A 24,913-nucleotide genomic window follows, 5' to 3' on the forward strand; every position below is an offset into this window, starting at 1 on the left:
GATCCAATCCAGCTACTACATGTTACTGACCTTTGGCTTGTTTACTGACTACACTACTGCTTGATCCCTACCTGCTATATCTGCTAATAGACCCGGACTTGACCACCTCCTGGTGGGGCAATCCTGAGGACTGCCATCTAGTATTAACATGAGGCAAAACCCAACTCCAACATCAGGAGCTCTGGTTAATATTAGTTAGTGATTAGACCCCACACCTGCCCCGCTAGGGGGATTTTCTTGTATATTTCCAGCTGACTACCTGTGGATCTCTCTACTGCTGCAGACACTGGTTTTTGAGCTTGACCTTAGACAATGAGAGCTGGTCAAGAGGTTTAGAAGAAAAATCACCCCCTTCTTCAGGGCTTTAATGCATTAAACTGTAATTAAAACTGGAAAATAATTATTACTGTATTTGGCGGCGTATAAGACAACTGGGCGTATAGGACGACCCCCTAATTCTCCAGTTAAAATGTTGGTTTTGGGATATACTCACCGTATAAGACGACCCTTCACTGTGCCATTGCCTCACCTCACTGTGCCATTGCCTCACCTCACTGTACCATTGCCTCACCTCACTGTGCCATTGCCTCACTGTGCAATTGCCTCACTGTGCCATTGCCTCACTGTGCCATTGCCTAACTGTGCCATTGCCTAACTGTGCCATTGCCTAACTATGCCATTGACTCACCTCAATTCGCCGACCTTCATTCTGTTTTTGCCTGGCAGAGTGAGTCAAACTGCGGGCACCCATTTTTTAAAAGCCGCGCCTCCTCCTCGTCCTGTTCTGTGATAGGCGGAAGACTCAGTTTCCCAGCAGAGCCTGTGTTCAGTGTTCCGCCTATCATGGACGTTCTCTTGTCCGAGGCTGAGGATGAGACGACGTCCGTGATAGGCGGATCACTGAGCACGAAGAGGAGGCGCGGATTTAAAAAAATGGACGCCCACAGTCTGTATTTGGCATATAAGATGACCCCCGATTGTTGTCCCAAAATTTTAAGCATAAAAGGGCGTCTTATATGCCGGCAAATATGGTATTAGCCCTATTTTAGGGCTAAATAGAGCTTTTAGCTTGTACTGGTGAAATGAAGAAGACGGAAGCCTCTTCCATTAAAACAACCTGACTATTCTTAATCAATATGCATTTTGTACTAATCATCGACCAACATGATCATTTTTTATTAGACACTCCTAACCCCATACTCAAGAAGAAATTATCTGTTGGCCAATACGCCAAGGGCTATTCAGGTCAAAAGGATATGGGCAGCCAAGGGAATTATCACCCAAATGACAGAATTAGAACTCATTTTGACCATAAACTGTAAACTAGAGTACATTTTAAGGGAAACTATTGGGCTGGGCTGACTTATAAACTTGCATTCCAAGAAAGAGCAGTAAAACACAACCATTGTTTAGCAAACACTGCAGAGCAGGAAGCAGCGTCTGTGTAATGGGCAAATATGGCTGCCATCCATCTATATATACGTATATACTGTATATTACAATTTATACAAAAAAATAAATATTTTTAAAACAGTAACATATTTTTCTACAATTATTTCACTTAAACTGATGCAGTGCCTTGAAAAAGTATTCACACCCCTCCAAATTTTCCACATTTTGTCACGTTACAATAAAAAAACGTAAATGTATTTTATTGAGATTTTATGTGATAGACCAACACAAAGTGGCACTTAATTGTAAAGTGGAATGAAAATAATAAATGGTTTTAATTTTTTACAAATAAATATGTGAAAAGTGTGGGGGGTACATTTGTATTCAACCCCCTGAGTCAATACTTTGTAGAACCTCCTTTCACTGCAATTACAGCTGCACGTCTTTTTGGGGATGTCTCTACCAGCTTTGTACATCTAGAGAGTGATATTTTTTCCATCCTTCTTTGCAAAATATCTCAAGCTCTGTCAGATTGGATGGAGAGCGTCTGTGAACAGCAATTTTCAAGTCTTGCCACAGATTCTCAATTGGATTTAGGTCTGGACTTTGACTGGGCCATTCTAAGACATGAATATGCTTTGATCTAAACCATTCCATTGTAGCTCTGGCTGTATGTTTAGAGTCGTTGTCCTTCTGGAAGTTGAACCTTCGCGCCAAGTCTTTTGCAGACTCTGACAGGTTATCTTCTAAGATTGCCCTGTACTTGGCTCCATCCATCTTCCCATCAACTTTGACCAGCTTCCCTGTCCCTGCTGAGGAAAACCATCCCCACAAGATGATGCTGCCACCACCATGATTCACAGTGGGGATAGTGTGTTCAGGGTGATGTGCTGTGTTAGTTTTCCGCCACACATAGCATTTTGCTTTTAGTCCAAAAAGTAACATTTTGGACTCATCTCAACAGAGCACCTTCTTCCGCATGTTTGCCGTGTCCCCCACATGGCTTCTCGCAAACTGCAAACGGGAATTCTTATGGCTTTCTTCAACAATGTCTTTCTTCTTGCCACTCTTCCATAAAGGTCAGATTTGTGGAGAGCATGACTAATAGTTCTCCCACCTGATCTGTGAATTTCTGCAGCTCCTCCAGAGTTACCATGGGCCTCTTGGCTGCTTCTCTGATGAATGCTCTCCTTGGCCGGCCTGTCAGTTTAGGTGGACGACCATGTCTTGGTAGGTTTGCAGTTGTGCCATACTCTTTCCATTTTCTGATGATGGATTGAACATTGCTCCGTGAGATATTCAAAGCTTGGGATATTTTTTTTATGACCTAACCCTGCTTTATACTTCTACACAACTTTATCCCTGACCTGTCTGGTGTGTTGGCCTTCATGATGCTCTTTGTTCACTAAGATTCTCTAACAAACCTCTGAGGGATTTACAGAACAGCTGTATTTATACTGAGTTTAAAATACACACAGGTGGACTCTAGTTACCAATTAGGTGACTTCTGAAGGCAATTGGTTGCTCTAGATTTTAGTTAGGGGTATCAGAGTAAAGGGGGCTGAATACAAATACACACCACACTTTTCAGATATTTATTTGTAAAACATTTTGAAAACCATTTATCATTTTCCTTCCACTTTGTGTTACATAGTTACATAGTAGGTGAGGTTGAAAAAAGACACAAGTCCATTAAGTCCAACCTATGTGTGTGATTATATGGCAGTCTTATATTGTATATCCATGTATGTTGTGGTCGTTCAGGTGCTTATCAAATAGTTTCTTGAATAGTTTATTGAAACCATTGATGCCCCCTGCTGAGACCACCGCCTGTGGAAGGGAATTCCACATCCTTGCCGCTCTTACAGTAAAGAACCCTCTACGTAGTTTAAGGTGAAACCTCTTTTCTTTTAATGAGTGGCCACAAGTCTTGTTAAACTCCCTTCCATGAAAAAGTTTTATCCCTATTGTGGGGTCACCAGTACGGTATTTGTAAATTGAAATCATATGCCCTCACAAGCGTCTCTTCTCCAGAGAGAATAAGTTCAGAGCTCGCAACCTTTCCTCATAACTAATATCCTCCAGATCCTTTATTAGCTTTGTTGCCCTTCTTTGTACTCGCTCCATTTCCAGTACATCCTTCCTGAGGACTGATGCCCAGAACTGGTCTATCGCATAAAATCCCACTAAAAAACATTTACGTTTTTGACAAAATGTCGAAAATTTCAAGTGGTATGAATACTTTTTCAAGGCATGGTAGCTGTCAGGTCACCTGTGGCCATGTGACAAGTGCACCCCGTTGGGGTCAGGGATGTACCACAGGGTAGTGAACCCTATGGCCGACTGCTGCAATCAGAGAGGAAGCGTGAGCCCAAGATCACCCAGGGTGTGGAGTCTAAGGCCCCGTACACACGACCAAACATGTATGCTGAAACTGGTCCGCGGACCAGTTTCAGCATACATGTTTGGTCGTGTGTAGGCGCGAGCGGGCCGAATTCCAGCAAAGATTTGCCCGCCGGGCCTTTTCCCAGCGGGCAAATATTCGTGGACGTGTTTTAAAACCGTCCGCTGGAATCCTGCCCGCTCGGACATGTACGGTCGTCAGTACAGACCTACCGTACATGTCCAGGTGCCCGCCGTCCCTCGCATGCGTCGAATGACTTCGACGCATGCGTGAAAGCCTTTAAATGGCAGGCCCGCCCACGTCTCCGCGTCATCGCCGCGGCGACGACGCGGACACGCCCCGCGTATTGTTTACGCGCGGACTTCTGTACGATGGTGTGTACAACCATCGTACAGAAGCCCTCTGGCAGGCATGTACGGTGAAAACGGTCCGACGGACCGCTTTCATCGTACATGTTTGGTCGTGAGTACCCGGCCTAAGACCCAGCTTTGTGTTCACCAGAGCCTCTGGTGGTGAGGATGGCCTTCGCCGCAGCTGGATCCAGGTCGCGACCCCTGGGGTCCCCAAGGTCACGCTCCGCAGGGAGAGAGGGGAAGCAGCAACCAGGACAAGCGATAGTGATGGGTAAGCCGAGGTTGGGGCAACTGGCAGACAAGGGTAAACAAGGAACAAGCCAAGGGTCAGGGAAACAGGCAAACAGGAGAAGTCAGAGACGAGCCAAGGTCGGTACACAGGAAGGTAAACATAACACACTGCAGACAGGAACAAGCTAACAACACGGTTGAACAGCACTGCAGACCTGTAGTGCAACAGTTAATATAGACTTCCTGGGATGGCCTGGGTGGGGCCATACAGGGAGAAAGGTGATAAAAGACAGCCAAAAAGAGGGTCAGGCCTCTAATGGACACATGAGACAGGTAAGCTGCCAGACTTTATTGTATAACCATGACAGTACATATTACAGGCATAGAAAATATTTGTTAACGGACAATCCATTTAAATACTTTTTTTTGTCACAAAACAAAGACTAAATGTGTCTTTATTTTGCTCATTATCCGCTACACGTCTTTCAGACTTTTCTTTCAACATTCACTTTAGTCATATTTACATGTCATCCTTTGGCCTGATAAAGTATTATCTGCTTTAAGGCGCTTTAGGAGTTTTTTTTTTTCCCCCTTTCCCTGATCAGCTTATTGAGGGCTCTAAAAAGCACGCCAATTATTGTACAGCAGCGTTTTAAACTCTGGCAATCTTTTAAAGATTATTCAAAGCACTTGAAATGGGCTTCAATCTAATGCCTCATTTCATTGCATTAAACAGCCTAGTTAATAAAGAATCAATATATTCAAAGGGCAAGGTTATCTTTTGTCTATAAGGGGTGTTGTCATTGTGAACCTTTTATAGTTCAAATGCTGAAAAAGACCTCATGAAATCCATACTCATCAAGTGGGTCAACTAGTGCAATAAAGAGGCCTGTGAAAGAGAACCGGCTCCGTTTTAAAACAACTTTGACTCTTATCTACCTCCCATAGACCTGCCAAATAATCAGCAAGAAAATGTCAATTTCTCATCAAGACAAGGAACCTTGATGATCATTTTTTTTTTCAGACTTGCGAATACATACAATTAACAGGATGCAGAATGGCTGCGTTGGTGATTTGTTGCTTATTATGTCACCAGCAAGATGAGAGGCCCTTGGTAAGCAGATAATAAGGCTTGCTGATAACCAGCATGTCAATATGCCAAAGAGCCATTTTTGAATGTGAGCCTTTGTGCTCTCTTACCTCCTCTCGCTGATTCCAGGTCTTGATAACAATACATCAGCCAACCAACACCATAGGCCTAAAAAAAAGAAAAAAACTCACAATTAATGCAGTGACTAAACAGCACAATGGAGTTTGTCTCTCTTTACTCTCAGAGACAATCCCCTGTTCTACCCTTGAAGGATTTCTTTTATGTTTGAATAAGGTGGCTTTTAATGAAATTTAAACTTGTCCTCGGAAATCAAAAACGGCAAATCAGATTACAAATTGATTTTTTTTGGTCACTTGTCATTACGCAATTTACTGCCATAAATGGGAACTGAAAAAAAAAAAGACACAAAGCGAAAGGAAGGAGCGCTTAGTGAAAGAATGCAGGGTATTCCTATCTTCTGAAACCTACAGAATGATGCATATAGCAAACAGTGTTCATAGGTAAATGAATGGGGGGCTAACACTTGGCTGCATAAAATACACAACATGGAGGAAAAAAAGAGTATGCCATTTCATGCTACGAACAGGCTCACTACTTTCTATTGATCAAATATTGCGAATTAAGGAGGATTATAGAACGTGATTGACTTCCCCTGTGATGTCAAAAAGCCTAAATGGAAGTACTGTGCTTTCTTATTATATCCTACCTCAGGGATATGCAATTAGCGGACCTCCAGCTGTTGCAGAACTACAAATCCCATGAGGCATAGCAAGACTCTGACAGCCACAAGCATGACGCCCAGAGCCAGAGGCATGATGGGATAGTTTTGCAACAGCTGGAGGTCCGCTAATTGCATATTCCTGTCCTACATAGATTGTGAGTGAGTTACGTTTAAATAATGACCATCTGAACTATTTGAGAGTGAATTGGTTTACCTGCTGACTAGCAGACCTGTGGATGAACATCCACGCTCCTTGGATAAGCCCCCTCTGCTGTGATTCCTGGCTCAGGTGAACCAATTAAGTCATCACTAGTTGTGGTTCTGAGTGGGAATATATTCTGAATAGGTAAATACACTATGGCCCAGATTCTCGTACATCCGCGTAAAATTGTGCGGGCGTAACGTATCTGATTTACGTTATGCCTCCGCAACTTACACGGGCAAGTGCTGTATTCTCAAAGCACTTGCTCCGTAAGTTGCAGCGGCTTAGCGTAAATCGCCCAACGTAATTTGGATCAGGGGGGCGTGTTTTATGTAAATGTACTTTGACCCAACGTGATTGACGTTTTTCCCGAACGGCGCATGCGACGTCCGTGGAATTTCCCAGTGTGCATTGCTTCAAAGTACCCCGCAAGGACGTCATTGGTTTTGACGTGAATGTAAATGACGTCCAGCCCCATTCACGGACGACTTACGCAAACGACGTAACTTTTTCAAATTTCGACGCGGGAACGACGGCCATACTTAACATTGTTACGCCGCACTTATGCCACCATATAGCAGGGGCAACTATACGCTGGGAAAAGCCTAATGTAAACGGCGTAACTTTACTGCGTCGGCCGGGCGTACGTTCGGGAATTTGCGTATCTACCTAATTTGCATACTCGATGCGGAATTCGACAGAAGCGCCACCTAGCGGCCAGCGTAAATATTCATTTACGATACGACGGTGTAACACAGTTACGCCTGTTGGATCTAAGGGAAATCTATGCGTAACTGATTCTAAGAATCAGGCGCATAGATATGACCGTGCAACTTGGAGATATGCCGTTGTATCTCGTTTAAGAATCTGGGCCTTTATTGTCAAAAGTATTGAGACACCTGGATTTAGGCCTCATATACACGACCGTTTTCCTCGACAGAATCCATCAAGAAACTTGGTGGCAGAGCTTTTTTGCCGAGGAAAACGGTTGTGTGTATGTTTTTCGTCGAGAAAACTGTCGTGGAACTCGACGACAAAAAAAGAGAACAAGTTCTCTTTTTCCTCGACGGGAGTTTCAATTTCCTTGTCGTGTTCCTCATCGGGCTGGTTTACGACTAGAAACACATTCGTGTGTATGCTTAGAAACCCGCGCATGCTCAGAATAAATTATGAGATGGGAGTGTGCCTTCGGAAAAAGTAGGGTTTGTAATGGAGATAGCACATTTGTCACGCTGTAACAGACTGAAAAGCGTGAATCGTCTCTCACCAAACACGCAGTAACATGAGATTAGCAAAAGCAGCCCCAAGGGTGGCGCCAGTGGAATCAAACTTCCCCTTTATAGTGCCGTCGTACGTGTTGTACGTCACCGCGTTTGAGAACAATGAGATTTTGTTTTGACAGTGTGTACGCAAAGAAAGCATGACAAGAATCTCGACAAGCCTAACAAGGAACTCGTCGAGGAAAACGATGTTTAATTTACGACGAGTTCCTCGGTCGTGTGTACGAGGCCTGACACGCACATGAACTTTTATGGCATCCCAGTCTTAGTCCGTAGGGTTCAATATTGAGTTTGTGATTCCTGGCTCAGGTGAACCAATTAAATCATTACTAGTTGTGGCTCTGAGTGGGAATATGTTCTGAATAGGTAAATACACTATATTGTCAAAAGTATTGAGTCGTCTGCCTTTAAACACACATGAACTTTAATGGCATCCCAGTCTTAGTCCGTAGGGTTCAATATTGAGTTGGCCCATCATTTGCAGCTATAACAGCTTCAACTCTTCTGGGAAGGCTGTCCACAAGGTTTAGGAGTGTGTCTATGGGAATGTTTGACCATTCTTCCAGAAGCGCATTTGTGAGGTTTTTACACACTACCATTCAAAGTAAGCTTCCTCACCCCACAGCATAGATTTAGAGGTTGGGAGATATTCTTAAAGGTAGAACAACAGCATGTAGGGAACATTACATTATAAACTACTGCTGCAGCATTATGGAAAAGTTTTGTTAACTGCTTGCCGACCGCGCACCGCCATTCTACGTCGGCAAGCTGGCTCTCCTGGGCGAGAGCACGTCATACTACGTCGGCTCTTTCAGCCGCCACTAGGGGCACGCGCGCGCGCCCCTCGCTCGCCCCCGATTCCCGTGCGTGTGCCCGGCGGGCGCGATCGCCGCCGGGCACCCGCGATTGCTCGTTACAGAGCGGGGACCGGGAGCTGTGTGTGTAAACACACAGCTCCCGGTCCTGTCAGCGGGGGAAACGCTGATTTTCTGTTCATACAATGTATGAACACCGGATCAGTGTTTCCCCTAGTGAGGCCACCCCCCCCCCACAGTAAGAACACACAAGGGACATACTTAACCCCTTCCCCGCCCCCTAGTGTTAACCCCTTCACTGCCAGTGGCATTTTTATAGTAATCCAATGCATTTTTATAGCACTGATCGCTATAAAAATGCCAATGGTCCCAAAAATGTGTCAAAAGTGTCCGAAGTGTCCGCCATAATGTCGCAATACCGGAAAAAAATCGCTGATCGCCGCCATTACTAGTAAAAAAAATATATTAATAAAAATGACATAAAAATACCCCCTATTTTGTAAACGCTATAACTTTTGCGCAAACCAATCAATAAACGCTTATTGCGATTTTTTTTTTACGAAAAATAGGTAGAAGAATACGTATCGGCCTAAACTGAGGAAAAAAAAAGTTTTTTTATATATTTTTGGGGGATATTTATTATGGCAAAAAGTAAAAAATATTCATTTTTTTCAAAATTGTCGCTCTATTTTTGTTTATAGCGCAAAAAATAAAAACCGCAGAGGTGATCAAATACCACCAAAAGAAAGCTCTATTTGTGGGGAAAAAAGGACGCCAATTTTGTTTGGGAGCCACGTCGCACAACCGCGCAATTGTCTGTTAAAGCGACGCAGTCCCGAATCGCAAAAAGTACTCTGGTCTTTGGGCAGCAATATGGTCCGGGGGTTAAGTGGTTAAAGACTGCAGATCAGCTAAAGAAGTCAAATTACATTTTAAAATACCCTGGTCCTCAATCCTTATTAGGGGGCTATTAAAATATTTAGGCTGGAATCATTATTTTAAAAACATGGCAGATGTGCAAAACAACCCAAAGTGGAACAGCGAAGATGTAGGAGACCCATGAATCACTCTACAGAAACTATATTCCATCACATCTACATATAAATGTACTCACTTTAGCTCCAACCAAGCCAATTGTTCTGTTATTAGATACTAGCTTTTTTTGTATTTGGAATGCTTTTCCGGGAAAGATTACATTTTTATTGTATGATTTCTTTGGGTGTTTGTTAAGAAAGTAGATTTCGGTGTCAGGTCTAATTATCATTTTCAGAGGCAAGTTTTGATTTTTATGTGATGTTAGACAAGTGTGACGTATAAGCATTACAACACGCCTTTGGAAACAATATAATCGTACATCACTTTTTTTGTTTTTAATATTTGGGCAGGGTTCTCGTTCCAAGTGTTTCCTGCATTTTGGATTATTTTTAATCTGACTCCTACTAGGCCCTTGTAAATCTTATTTTCTACAGGGAAACAGAAGAGGTTGGTGTTAAAAAAAATGTATAACCTGAAAAATGCAATAAAAACCTTGAAACAAAAAATAAATAAATAACTGTTAATACTTCAATGTTTCCTGTACTAATCTATCCTCAAAACAACTAAGTTTGGCATTACATATAAAGTGTTTTTTAACTGCTTGCCGACCAGCCACCGCAGTTATACAGCGGCAGGTCGGCTCTGCTGGGCGAGAGCATGTAGCTATACGTCATCTCACCAAGCAGCCAATAGGGGCGCGCACACGCGCCCCCCGCTCGCTCCTGACTCCCGCACGCTACCCGGCGGGCGCGATCGCCGCCGGGCACCCACGATCGCTCGTTACAGGGCGAGAACCGGGAGCTGTGTGTGTAAACACACAGCTCCCGGTCCTGTCAGGGGAGAAATGCCTGACCGTCTGTTCATACAATGTATGAACAGCGATCAGTCATTTCCCCTATTGAGGTCACCCCCCCTACAGTTAGAACACACCCAGGGAACATACTTAACCCCTTCCCCACCCCCTAGTGTTAACCCCTTCCCTGCCAGTGGCATTTTAGTAATCAATGCATTTTTATAGCACTGAACGCTATAAAAATGCCAATGGACCCAAAAAATGTGTCAAAAGTGTCCGAAGTGTCCGCCATAATGTCGCAGTGCCGAAATAAATTTGCTGATCACCACCATTACTAGTAAAAAAAATATTAATAAAAATGCCATAAAACTATGCCCTATTTTGTAAACGCTATAACTTTTTTGCGCAAACCAATCAATAAACGCTTATTGCAGTTTTTTTTTACGAAAAATATGTAGAAGAATACGTATCGGCCTAAACTGAGGAACATTTTTTTTTATATATACATTTTTGGGGGATATTTATTATGGCAAAAATTTAAAAATATAATTTTTTTTCTAAATTGTCGCTCTATTTTTGTTTATAGCGCAAAAATTAAAAACGGCAGAGGTGATCAAATACCACCAAAAGAAAGCTCTATTTGTGGAAAAAAATTACACCAATTTTGTTTGGGAGCCACGTCGCACGACCGCGCAATTGTCAGTTAAAGCGACGCAGTGCCGAGTCGCAAAAAGTGCTCTGGTCTTTGACCAGCAATATGGTCCGGGGCTTAAGTGGTTAAGATGGAGCATACACACGGTCGGAGTTCCCGACCAAAAGCTCACATCTGACTTTTCTTGTTGACTGTGTGTACGTGGCATGAGTGCCAATGATTGGCACTTTGATGGAGCACTGACAGGCATTACTGATGGGCACTGATCAGCACTGTTGTGGGCACTGACAGGCATTTATTAGGGGACAGACTGGCAGGTGTTGGGCACTGATTGGCACCTTTTGATGGGGGCTGTACTGATAATCAATGTCCTGATTATCAGCACAGACCCCCCCTTTGACAGAGAGAGACGCCAATCGGCTTTCCCTGTCAGCGTGAACCCGAGGAAAGCCGTTTACCAGCACTTTCTGGTTCACGCAATAATCAGCTGTGATTGGTCACAGCTGATCACATGGTAAGAAGCCTCTGTCAGAGGCTCCATACCATGATCAGAGTTGCTGTGTGTCAGACTGACATACAGCACCTCTGATCGCCACGCTGCGCCGGCTGTGTTATCCTGTCCGGTCAGGATAGCACAACCATTTTGCCGCCGTCATTCTGCTATATAGTGGGCGGCAAGTGGCAAAAGTCCAAACTTAGATTATCATGTTTCATTTTTTTTTTCTGATTCTATACATCTAAGGCTTCGTACAGGCGATCGAACATGTCCGATGAAAACGGTCCGCTGACCGTTTTCATCAGACATGTCCGATGGGAGATTTTGGTCTGATAGCTGTACACACGATCAAACCGAAATCCCCGTGGACAGACAGCGCGGTGACGTGGCGGTGACGTTGAGACGCCGCCACGTCCGCAAACCAGAAAGTAAAATGCTTCCACGCATGCGTCGAATCCATTCGGCGCATGCGGGAGATTTCGGTCCGCTGGTTAGGTGTACTAACCAGCGGACATGTCGGACGGACAGGCTTCCAGCGGACAAGTTTCTTAGCATGCTAAGAAACTTTTGTCCGCTGGAAACCTGTCCGCTAGGCCGAAAAATTGTCCGGTCGGCCCTACACACGACCGAACATGTCTGCGGAAACTGGTCCGACGGACCAGTTTCAGCGGACATGTTCAGTCGTGTGTACAAGGCCTTAGGCTTACCACTACACAAGTGCAGCCTTTACAATATGCTGTAACCCGAAATAAGTATGACTAGCAGCTACTATTTGACTAGTACACTCTTGCTGTAGGTGTAAGGCCCTGTACACACAGGCGGATATCCGATGAAAACGGTCCGCCGGACCGTTTCCATCGGATAATTTCTGCTCTGGATTTTGATCTGATGGCTGTACACACCATCAGATCAAAATTCTAGCGGAAAACATCCGCGGTGACGTGGCCACGCCGTCGCCGCGACGATGACGCGGCGACGTGCGCGACCCAGGAAGGTAAATACTTCCATGCATGCGTCAAATCACTTTGACGCATGCGAGGGATGGGGATCGGTCAGACTTATCCGGTGAGTCTGTACAGACGACCGGATAAGTCCAACGGACAGGTTTCCAGCGGATAGATTTCTTAGCATGCTAAGAAATTTTTATCTGCTGGAAAACGGTCGGCTGGACAAATGTCCGCCGAAAAATGTCCGCTAGGCCCTACACACGACCGGATTTGTCCGCTGGAACTGATCCGCGGATAAATCCCAGCGGACAGATCCGGACGTGTGTACGGGGCCTAAGGAGAATCTATGGTGTATGATCGGTCCACAAACACAGGACAGGGCAAAAAAAGAATATGACAAATGAACAGCATGAATAGGGAGAAAGGGAAAGGCGGTGTTAAATGAGAAAAATACACAGCAATTTACATTACAGGTATCAAAAAAGTATTTTAAAAAAAGCGTCAACATTTTTATAATGTACGGTAAGTTTGCCAATGAAAGAATCCCTTACTGGATCTCTTTCAAACTTCTGGGCTAAGGCCTTCTCTGTGACTATCCGGCAGGGACTAACTAATATTTGTACTCTGTCCAACCAAAACTTGGAAGCTCCAGTTTTCTAATGTCAAACCAAGGGTGAGGCATTCACACGTTTTAGTTTATTGGCTATGTGCTTTCCTATACGTAGAAAACATTTGCTAAACCCATTTTTGTGGCTGTTAGTAGATGGAGTGACTGGGTATCTGCCAGATACATCTGGCCTTCCCTCATCACTTTGTTTTTCCTGTATCAAAAACCTAAATATGTGAAGCTTGACGTACAACACAAACCGCCCCCAGAGACCTGATGCACATTAAATCTAACTTCAGGAGTTACTCTTTTAATACTTTATCTGAAAATAGATTCAAGCGCACAGTCAACATGCAGTGCTTTATAGGAGAGAGGACAGTCGGCAGAACTATACATTACATTACAGAGCAGCCCAATGCTAGAAGTAGTTCCAGGAACGTCCATTCCAAAATATATGCTCTGGGTAATCCACCTAATTGCACACGTCATCCAGACTTTGAATGAGACATGATTATGTTTTTTAAGAACCAAATCATCCTTTTAAGTACTTATTAACTAAAGTACCATATCTTTTGATAATGCAGATAATGTTTATAAGTAAAACTAATCATTGAATTAACAGACAAAAAAATATAATATAATTAGTATATGTGTAACCAGATAGCAAGAAATTGAGCTGCAAGTTTGAAAATGACTTGCTAAGCTATTACTAGACTTGCCGGGCTTCACAAGTGTGTTGCACAATTGCAGCAAGTCCACATCGCATGACTCCAGATCAACTTTCTTTGCAAACATTCTGCAAGTCTGTTGCAAGTTCTGGTTCAGTTATGTTGTGGAATAGTCATCCCACCACAGGGGGTCAGTGTGGCTGAATTTTCATTTTGTAGACTTGCAGAACTCTTGCTGTAGACTAACCCTGCAACTTTGCTCTTGCTACAGACTTGCCATGCAAATTTGCTACAAATTGTGTCAACTAGAACTTGTGCTTCAAGTCCTCTGCAAGTGTGCAACTTCCCAGTGAAAATGTGCAGCAAGTTAACAGACTTACAATTCAACACTGCCACAAATTTATAGGAAGTTATCCTTGCTATCTGGGTATTACTACCCCCGTAGGAGCTGCTAGTTAAGAAGGGTCCTCTGTTCTTTGCCTCAATCTCAATAGGACTTTAGCCTCTCTAATGCCCTGTACACATGAGCGAAATTTCCATCTGAAAAAAGTTGGATGGTTTTTCCAATGGAATTCTGCTTGGCTTGCATACAGACGGCCACACAAAAGTTCTCTAAACTTTCGAGCGTTAAGAATGCAGTGACGTACAACACTACGACGAGCCGAGAAAAATAAATTCAATGCTTCCAAGCATGCGTCAAATTGTTTTCGAGCATGCATGTTTTTTTCCCGTTGGAATTCCTTTGGAAAAATAGAGAACCTTCTCTCTATCTAAAAATACATTTTCCAGAAGGAAAAACATTGCGCTAGATAAAAAGATGAAGTGATGAACACCAAAAATAAATGAATGAAATGAATATTAAGCTGCCAGTACCAAAAAATCATGATAAAAAAATTCCTAAAACATGTGTCAAAAATATCACGTGTAAAATGTATCACGATTTTTTGGTACTGGCAGCTTAATATTCATTCATTTATTTTTGGTGTTCATCCCTTCATCTTTTTATCTAGCGCAGTGTTTTTCCTTTTGGAAAATGTATTTTTAGATAGAGAGAAGGTTCTCTATTTCAGTGTTTCCCAACTCCAGTCCTCAAGGCACACCAACAGGTCATGTTTTCAGGATTTCCCTCAGATGAAACGGCTGCGGTAATTACTAAAGCAGTGAAACTGATCAAATCACCTGTGCAAAATAATGGAAAGCCTGAAAACATGACCTGTTGGTGTGCCTTGAGGACTGGAGTTGGGAAACACTGCTCTATTTTTCCAAAGGAATTCCGACGGGAAAAAAACATGCATGCTCGAAAACAATTCGACGCATGTTTGGAAGCATTGAACTTCTTTTTCTCGGCTCGTCGTAGTGTTATACGTCATTGCATTCTTAATGCTCAAAAGTACTATTTTTTACACATGCTCTCTATCTAAGTCCATCGGAAATTCCGACAGAAAAAGTCTGATGGAGCAGACACACGGTCGGAATTTCCGATGAGAATCTCACATCAGACTTTTTCCAATGAAAATTAGGCTTGTGTGTAGGTTGAGTCTACAAAGCATGCAACACCACAGAAAACCACTAAAAGTAATATCTAGTAACCAGTAATTGATTCAGTTAGTAAGGGCAAACGTAATATATTTTTGCCTGATATGGTAGATAAAGAGGCAAGTATGAAAATGGATTAACAAAGACAATAACACAATTTAGCATACAGTGATTAGTAATAAGGACCAGACAAAAGATGACACTTGGCATCTAGACCAGCATAAACAGTAACAAGGTCACCTAAATTGCAGCATCGGGCCATAATTAAGCTTGATTTACCAAATACATGTGAATATACTGCCGAAGTGCATTATGGTGACTATGCTAGACCAAGACCGACTGGATATGTACTGTATGTAAAAATCTAAGAACGGGGAGAGGAATGAAAAGAGACCTGCAGGAGTGATTCCTTGGAGGGGCAGTGCTTTATGTTTTTCTGCTGGCTATCACTGGGGCACTTTAAGAAGTGGTGGTACACTCATCAACCGTTTATAGTTGCAGTAAAGATGAAGTCAAGGGGTGGTATAGGTGTGGTACAGTATAGATACGGTTCAAATGCAGTGAATGCTTAGTATAACTGCAGTATAGAGTTGGTATGGGTGCAGTATAAGGCCCTGTACACACGACCGAACATGTCTGCTGAAACTGGTCCGCAGACAAGTTTCAGCGGACATGTTCGGTCGTCTGTACATCCGACCGGACTATTTTCCGGCGGATCGGACAGGTTTCCAGCGGACAAATGTTTCTTAGCATGCTAAGAAACATGTCCGCTGGAAGCCTGTCCGTCGGACATGTTCGGTCGTCTGTACGACTCACCACACATGTCCGCTCGGCCGAAAGCCCTCGCATGCGTCAAAGTGATTCGACGCATACGTGGAAGCATTGACCTTCCAGGGTCATTTTGGTTTGATGGTGTGTACAACCATCAGACCAAAATCCGGCAGAGGACATGTCCGATGAAAACGGTCCGGCGGACCGTTTTCACAGGACAGTCCGTCCATGTGTACGAGGCCTAAGTGTTGTATAGGGCTGGTATAGTTTCAGTTGGGTTGGATACACTTGGTGTCCTACTCTCAGTGGCTCAGTCCCTCCCTGAAAGCCTTTTGTTGATCAACAGTGGGTGAGCAGAGGGTGAGTAGATGCTCCAGCCTTTCTGCAGTAAATGGTGCAGGACCTGTGATGTGAGCGGTGCTGCGCTGCCCCGGGTGTCCTCACTCTCAGGCTCAAGCTCACATTGCCGCTGACAATTGTATACTCATCCTGGGCAGTTTAATAAAAATCAAAAGAGTTTATAGGTTCCATTATATGGCTGCCATTCCAAACTACAACTCCCAGTATTCTCAGCACTCAACGTACTAGTCTTTGGGCTTGCTTGGTTTCACCTGGCCCCTGCTGGCCAAAGGAGAATTGTGCAGCATAACATCAGTCTCTCAGTAGAAAGTAATTTGACTGTAAAGGGGGAAATGTCTCTTTCTTCATGTTTCTCAAGTTCAGCACTTGGGTGTAAAAAGGTATACTGCTTCTGTTAAAAATCAAACACCCCCACTGGTACAAATAGATCAGCTTTGCTTTATATACACACCACCAATAATGTAGGAACTCAACAGACAGAATGACCTCCCAGACAACTAGTACTGATCCATGACACCAGACTTTTAATGTGGATAAGGGGGGAAGCTCCTTTTTTTCAATGAAGGTACATTTTGCATTTCATTTGGAAATCAAGGTCCCAGTGTGGAGAGGTACAGAATCCAAGTTGCATGACGTCCAGTCTGAAGTTTCCACAGTCAGTTAAGTCAGTGCAGCCATCTACCAGGAAATTCTAGAGCACTTCATGCTTCCCTCTGCTGACCAGCTTTATGGGGATGCCGATTTCATTTTTCCAGCGGGACTTGGCACCTGCCCACACTGCCAAAAGTACCAATACCTGATTTAATGATCATGGTATCACTGTGCTTGATTGCCCAGCAAACTCACGTGAACTAAACCCCATAGAGAATCTGTTGGGTATTGTCAAGAAGAAGATGAGAAACACCAGACCTAACAATGCAGACAAGCCAAAGGCCACTATTAAAGCAACCTGGGTTTCCATATCACCTCAGCAGTGTCACAGGCTGATTGCCTCCATGTCACGCCACATTGAGGCAGTAAGTCATGCAAAAGGAGCCCCGACAAAGTATTGAGTGCATACTATACAGTACTGTACGCGGACATACTTTTCAGTAAGCCAACATTTCTGTATTAAAAATCCTTTTTTAATTGGTCTCATGTAATATTAAAATTTTCTGAAATATTGAATTTTGGTTTTCACTAGCTGTAAGCCATAATCATTAAAATTAAAAGAAAGAAATGCATAAAATATATCACTCTGTGTGTAATGGATCTTTATATTATATGAGTTTTACCCTATTTGTTTATTGAAATACTGAAATAAATTTACTTTTTGATGATATTCAAATTTTTTTGGTGATGCACCTGTATATCTTCAGTCTCATAGGGATGGTAGCATACAGGATTTTTATAAAGTATATAGTTATGTAATTTGTCAAGTGGAAAAGGGGACACATTGTTCTGACTCAACTACAAGGCCATAAACTTTATCTCCAGCTTCATATAGGGCTTACACGAGTTAGTATTCTATTTATCCCTTGCATCAATTCAGACAGCTTAACTCAATGAATAAACTCACTGGGCCAGATCCACGAAGCACGGCGCTTCTTTTCCGTCCGGCGTAGCGTATCTCTGATACACTACGTCGCCGTAACTTACAGCGTATTTTCTGTATCCTGAAAGAATTTGCGCCGTAAGTTACGGCGGCGTAGTGTAACTTTGGCGGCGTAAGGGCGCGCAATTCAAATATATGAGATGGGTGCGTGTTTTATGTTAATACGTCTTGACCTGACGTAAATGGTGTTTTTTTTAATGGCGCATGCGCCGTCCGTGGGGGTATCCCAGTGCGCATTCTTGAAATTAACCCGCAACAAGCCAATGCCTATGACCGTCATTCTACGAAAAGCCCTATTCGCGAACGACTTACGCAAACGGCGTAAAATTTTCAAATTTCGACGTGGGAACGACGGCCATACTTAACATAGGATACGCCTTATATAGCAGGGGTAACTATATGCCGAAAAAAGCCTTACGGAAACGACGTAAAAAAATGCACTGTCCGGATGTACGTTCGTGGATCGCCGTATCTAGCTAATTTGCAATCTTGACGCGGAAATCGACGAAAACGCCACCTAGCGGCCAGCGTAAATATGCACCTTAGATCCGACGGCGTACTAAGACGTACGCCAGTCGGATCTAGCCCAGCTTCAGGCGTATCTTGTTTTGTGGATACAAAACAAAGATACGCCGGAGCAAAATAGAAGTTACGCGGCGTATCAATAGATACGCCGTCGTAACTTCTTCGTGGATCTGCCCCACTGTAAGATAGTCAGATGATTAATCCTTTCGAATGTTCCGTTTAATGATGGATATTTAAAGATAGAAAAACGTTGGGGTTGTAAGCCACATGGAAAGATGTTACAGCAAGGTGGTATACTGAGCAAATGAATGAGAGACAGGAAGGGGAGGGGAATATACAGAACTACGGTGGGAGAGAGAGTTCAGCTAGACAGAAGGGAACAGAGCTTAAAGACACAGAGCATTAATACATCACATAGTGTAACACAACACACATGACCATCTAGTTCAACCAAGTGGAAATAAAATTAAAGACCTGATTACACAGATTTCAGTAAATTCAAAGGGAGGCAACATATCTGACCAATAAAATGTATAATTCCTATTTTTATTTTCCTGCTAAACACATCCCCACATTTACTTAAAGGAGTTGTAAAGGAAAAAAATGTTTTGCCTAAAATTAATGTCTGCAAGGTAGACAGACAGAATAGTGTAATGATTCTGTTAAAAAACGAGTAAATACCTATTAAATTCTTTCATCTATATCACCTCCGGCATTCTAGTTTCTGTTCTCATTCACTTCCTGGTTTGCGGCGCTCGTTCATGTAAGAACTACATTTCCCAGTATGCATTGCGGCACACCCAGTAATTCACACCTCCTTGAAGTCTCTAACACATAGAGAGCGTCCTGCCACACAGATGTAGTAGTTCCCAGGAGGGGGCGAGCACGTCACTGACCACCCCAGTAAAGCCTCCCTTCACGGTGGTCAGTAAAATCAGACAAGCAGGAAGTGAACAGAACAGAGAAGAAATAGAGCAACTTCTAAGCAAAAACGAACAATGAGGAAGTGAAAAGAGGAATGTCTGCAGGTAAAGGATGCTTATTATGAAAAAAAAATGTCCTTTACAACCCCTTTAACAATATACTATGGCATAACTATCCGTTTTGCAACCCATACAATTATTTGAAATTACAAACTTAAAGAAGATATTTTTTGCCATCAGTAACTAATGCGATCAGCCTGTTCTTTAAAAGCAAAAAATTTTAATTGTTATGATTACGGAAATTTTATTTGTTTTCTGCATGCATAGCTCATGGTATTCAGCCTCATTAGTGTCTAGCAATTACACCTACTCATACTTGGCTTAGTCACTAATTCTAGTGACTATACAGTACTTAACATTTCTAAGCAGTGCAAATTTATAAAACAATTACCAAGCAGTAATAAAATATGGTCCAGCCAAAATGAAGGTTTAAAATGCATACAGGGAATACATCCTACATAACCAGGCGTACCTGTTGGGCACAACACCACCCACTGCTTAACTTCTTGCTGCCCGCCCACGTACATGTAGCTGGTGGGGACTTCCAGCAAAAATGTCAATGAGATGCAGATCCGTGTAAGGCCTCGTACACACGACCGAGGAATTAGACGGGCGAAACACATCGTTTTGCTCGTCGAGTTCCTTGTTAGACCCCATTCACATCTAGGCGTTTTTACGCCTGTAGCGCTACGCCTCTGCCGCCAGAGGGCTGGAAATACATGTCCCTCTATGGAGATGGTTCACATCTCCACGCCGAACGCCGGACGCCTGTCGCCTGCGGCGTGAAAAAAGGTCCCGGACCTTTTTTTCAGGCGTCTTCGAGCGTTCGGCTAGGAGATGGCAATCATCTCCATAGAGGGGGTCATCTTGGGGCACATCTAGGCGGACAATACCCGCGTTTTGTCGCCGCAAATCGCGGTACAAAACGCCGCTATTTTTACCGCGATTTGCGGTGACAAAACGCCGCGATTTCGTCCGTCTAGATGTGAATGCAGCCTTAGGCTGTCGAGGAACTCGACAAGCCAATTTTCTCCATTCCCGTCAAGGAAATAGAGAACTTGCTCTCTTTTTGGCTCGTCGAGTTTCTCGACAGTTTCCTCAACGAAAATGTACACACGACCGGTTTCCTCGGCAAAAAAATATCTCCCAGCAAGTTTCTTGCTGGTTTTTGCCGAGAAGCTCGGTCGTGTGTACGAGGCCTATGAGAATGCGTGGCAGCCTCAGCCTGGGCTCCAGCCAGGCCACGTTCGCAACTTTTTCTCTTCTCTTCTTCTCTTTTTTTCGACTGCTGACTGCACTGTGGTTGGATTTTAGCAGAAGGTCCTGGGCAATGATTAATGGCTGGGATCTGCAGATCGGCTGTGTCCGATCACAGCACAGAGCGCTGTATTTCCATACACACAGGGCTATGTACACTGATAAGCAATCTGGCTGTTTCTTTTCCCTGCAAAGCAGGAAGAAATAAACAGCCAGATAGAAAAGTAAAAGCAGCACACATTACACATTGTCAGGCACATATTTTTGGAACATATTTAACCCCTAAATGTTAAGTGTTGTCATGTGCGATGTCAGTGTCAGTTAATGATGCTCCCAGATAGTGTTTGTTAGAGCCAGATTTCCCGCCACCTTATCACTGTCACACACTAAGTTGCTGAGCCGCTGCAGGCATCACCTTGGTATTGTTTTTTAGAGCCAGCAGTTGGCTCTCTTGTGATAGCAATCGGAATGGTTTACTAGCTGCTCGATTGCTATTACAAGCAGTGGAAGAGGACATTCTCCTCTCTTGCAGGTTTCTCTGGCTTTTCCGTCTCACCAGCCACGGCTCTCACCAGCTGGCCAGACAGCCAAGCAAAGCTGGATCGGCTGTGATTGGCCGTTTGTAACAGTAAACCGGAAGCGATGACATGACATCACTTTTGGTTTACTCGGAAATCATCGGCACCACTGATCTTGAATGCTTTGAATGCTTTTAGGTGCAGAGGAGGGATTTTTATAATTAACCACTTGCCTACAGGACACTGAGGCCCCGTACACACGTCCGAGGAACTCGACGGGCAAAACACATCGTTTTGCCCGTCGAGTTCCTTGTGAAGCCGCTGAGGATCTCTGCGAGCTGAAATTTGCCATTGAACAACGAGGAAATAGAGAACATGTTCTCTATTTCCTCGCTGAGATCCTCGTCGGCTTCCTCGGCCGAAAGTGTACACACGGCCGGGTTTCTCGGCAGAATTCAGCTCCGACCGAGTTTCTGGCTGAATTCTGCCGAGAAACTCGGTCGTGTGTACGGGGCCTTACTTCCCGAGCCATTTTTCAGCTTTCAGCTCTGTCGCACTTTGAATGAGAATTGCGCGGTCATGTAACACTGTACCCAAACAAGTTTTTTATCATTTTCTTCACACAAATAGAGCTTTCTTTTGGTGGTATTTAATCACTGCTGGGTTTTTTATCTTTTACAAAAGTAAATAAAAAAGACCAAAAAGTTTGAATTTTTTTTTTTGTACTTAGTTTCTGTCAGTAAGTTTTGTAACTAAGTAATTTTTCACCTTCACTGATGTGCGCTGATGAGGCAGGACTGATAGGCACTAATAGGCTGAACTGGTGGCACTTTTGGGCACTGATTAGGTGGCACTGATGAGGAGGCATTAATATGCTGCACTTATGGGCACTGATAGGTTTCACTGATATGTGGCACTGATGAGCACTGACAGACACTGTGAGGTGGCATTGATGGGCACTAATAGGCGGCACTATTGGGCACTGATAGGCAGCACTGGTGAACACTGATAGGCGGCATGGATAGGCGGTACTGATGGGCACTGATAGGCATTGATGGGTGGCACTGATGGGCGACACTAAGGGCCAATGTGAGACAGCAGTGATGGGCATTGATGGGCAGCACTGATAGGCGGGACTGGCTGGAATTGCTAATGGGCACTGATTGGTGGCACTTGTGGGCAGTGTGAGCATTGATTGCTGCCACTGGTGGGCACTGTGATTGCTGCCACTGGTGGGCAATGGTGGGCACTGCCTGGTGACACTAAATTTCTATACAGTATTCAGGGCACTGATGATCAGTGCTCTGATTACATTCCTAGATGTCCCCCTGTGAGGAGATGCCGCTGATCGTCTCTCCTCGCCACACACTATGTCAGTGTGAGGTGAGGAGAGCTGATCACTGGCATCTCTGTGTTTACATGTGACCAGCTGTGATTGGACACATCCGATCACATGGTTAAAGAGCTGCGGATGCGTCTCTTTCCAGAGATCGGGGTCGCGCCGTGTCCTAGCAACACGGGAGCGCAAGAGTGGCTGTTCTGGGATGCCTTTATATGACGGCTCCCAGAATGAGAGCCGCACTGCCCCGGTGTTATTTGACCACGGGCGAGCGGCAACTAGTTAAACAAAAAATGTAAAGTGTCCCCGTCCTTCCGTGCTCTCACGCATAAGCGCACTTGTCGGTCCTAGATGCATGCAAACAGTGATCGTCCCACACATGTGAGGAATCACTATATGTGGCACTTGGATGAATCACATCTCAGGGTCTGATGAGGAAGCTGCAGCTGTTCACTGTGAACAGCTGCAGCTTCCCCATCAGACCCTGAGACAAGAACAGTATACCGAGGCTGGGGTGGGACAAAATTAGATAGGGGAGGCGTCCGATTTTAATCTTTCCTAGGGCAGCACAAAACCAAAATACACCATCCCGTGCACTGTACACTCTCCTTTGAATCCAATGGGGAGTCTATACACCATGCTTCAGCAGCGTACAACTCTCTGTGTGACCAACTAGAGCGTGTGGAACCAACATGCTGGATCACAGACAGGTGAGTATAAGATTGATGGACTGGGGCCTCAATGGAATATGTGCAACTGAAAAAAAAAACATGCAAACTCACTTTAAAGCAAAGTATAGGCAATTAACCTTTCTTTCAAATCCAGAGAGCCCCAAGGAGAAGCATTAAATCCTAACTTCCCATTGAATGTCCCTTTAAACAGTTTGTTTGGGCAAAGTTGGCCCAAGCAAACTGTTTATGTCACACACAAGTGTGCTTGCTTAAGAGAGCAGGAGTTAGTTCCAATTTAAGGGGGGGGGGGGTTAAAGCCTATGACCCTGCCACTTGCCACGAACCATAGAGAGCACTCTGGTGTTCCTATTGGTAGGTGTGCGGTGGGGTAGTGCGGAGGGAGGAACTCCAAGAGAAAAGTCATCAAGCATTAGACATGTGCAGACTGGAATATTTCGTTTCGTTTTTTCGTTTTCGTTTGGAAAATAAATTTATTTAGTTACTCCCGAAAATAGTTTTGATTTATTTTGTTTTTCGTTGGGGAATAGCTTTCGTCCGAAAATCCAATAATACTTGGTTTCTGTTGAATGGTCAAAAGAATATTCGACGGAACGTCGAATCTTTGTTGGTTTCTGTCTAATGGTCGAATCTTTACGCCGAATCGTACATTTCCGTTTGAATATTCCGCCTACAAGAATTCTAATGTTGTATGACTAGTAATAATGTCGAATCTATTCTCTATAATGTCGAATCTATTTTCTCATAAATCGAAATCTATTCTCTGTAATGTCGAATCTATTATTTCTATAACGTCGAATCTTTTCTCTATAATGTCGAATCTTTTCCCTATAATGTCGAATCTCTCTATATCGAATTTTTACCGCAACGAAAATGAAAATAAAGCATTTTTTATGTCGGATCTTTCGGTTTTCGTTTCTTGCACTTTTGTTATCGTTTGTTAAAACGATAACGAAAAAAACAGATTTTCGGACGAAAATGCATTCTAACGAAAACTGAGGCCCCATACACACGAGAGGATTTATCCGCAGATACGGTCCAGCGGTCTCGAGGATTTCAGAAGATTTCTATGCGATGGCGTGTACACACCATCGCATTGAAATCCGCGCTGAAATCCTCTGCCGATGACGTGTCGCGCCGTCGCCGCTATTATGACGCGGCGACGGGCGCGACGCTGTCATATAAGGAATTCCACGCATGCGTCAAATCATTACGACGCGTGCGGGGAATCCCTTTGGACGGATGGATCCGGTAAGTCTGTACAGACGAGCGGATCCATCCGTTGGAATGGATTCCAGCAGATGGATTTGTTGAGCATGTCAGCAAATATCCATCTGCTGGAAATCCATCCCAGGGGAGATTTATCTGCGGATAAATATCCGACGGAGTGTACACACCATAGGATCTATCCGCAGAAACCCATTTGATGGGATTTATCTGCGGATAGATTCTATGGTGTGTATGGGGCCTAATGCACATGTCTATCAAGCATATTTGAAAGCTACCTAAGGTGCAATAAGGTTATTAATGTTTACTAAATAGAATTAGACTTCCAGTAGTTGATTTTTATTTCATGGAGTTGCCCATAAAAACAAAAAAATATATATATAAAAAATATATAAATATAAATATAT

Source organism: Rana temporaria, chromosome 8, assembly GCF_905171775.1.
Source record: "Rana temporaria chromosome 8, aRanTem1.1, whole genome shotgun sequence".
NCBI lineage: Eukaryota > Metazoa > Chordata > Amphibia > Anura > Ranidae > Rana > Rana temporaria.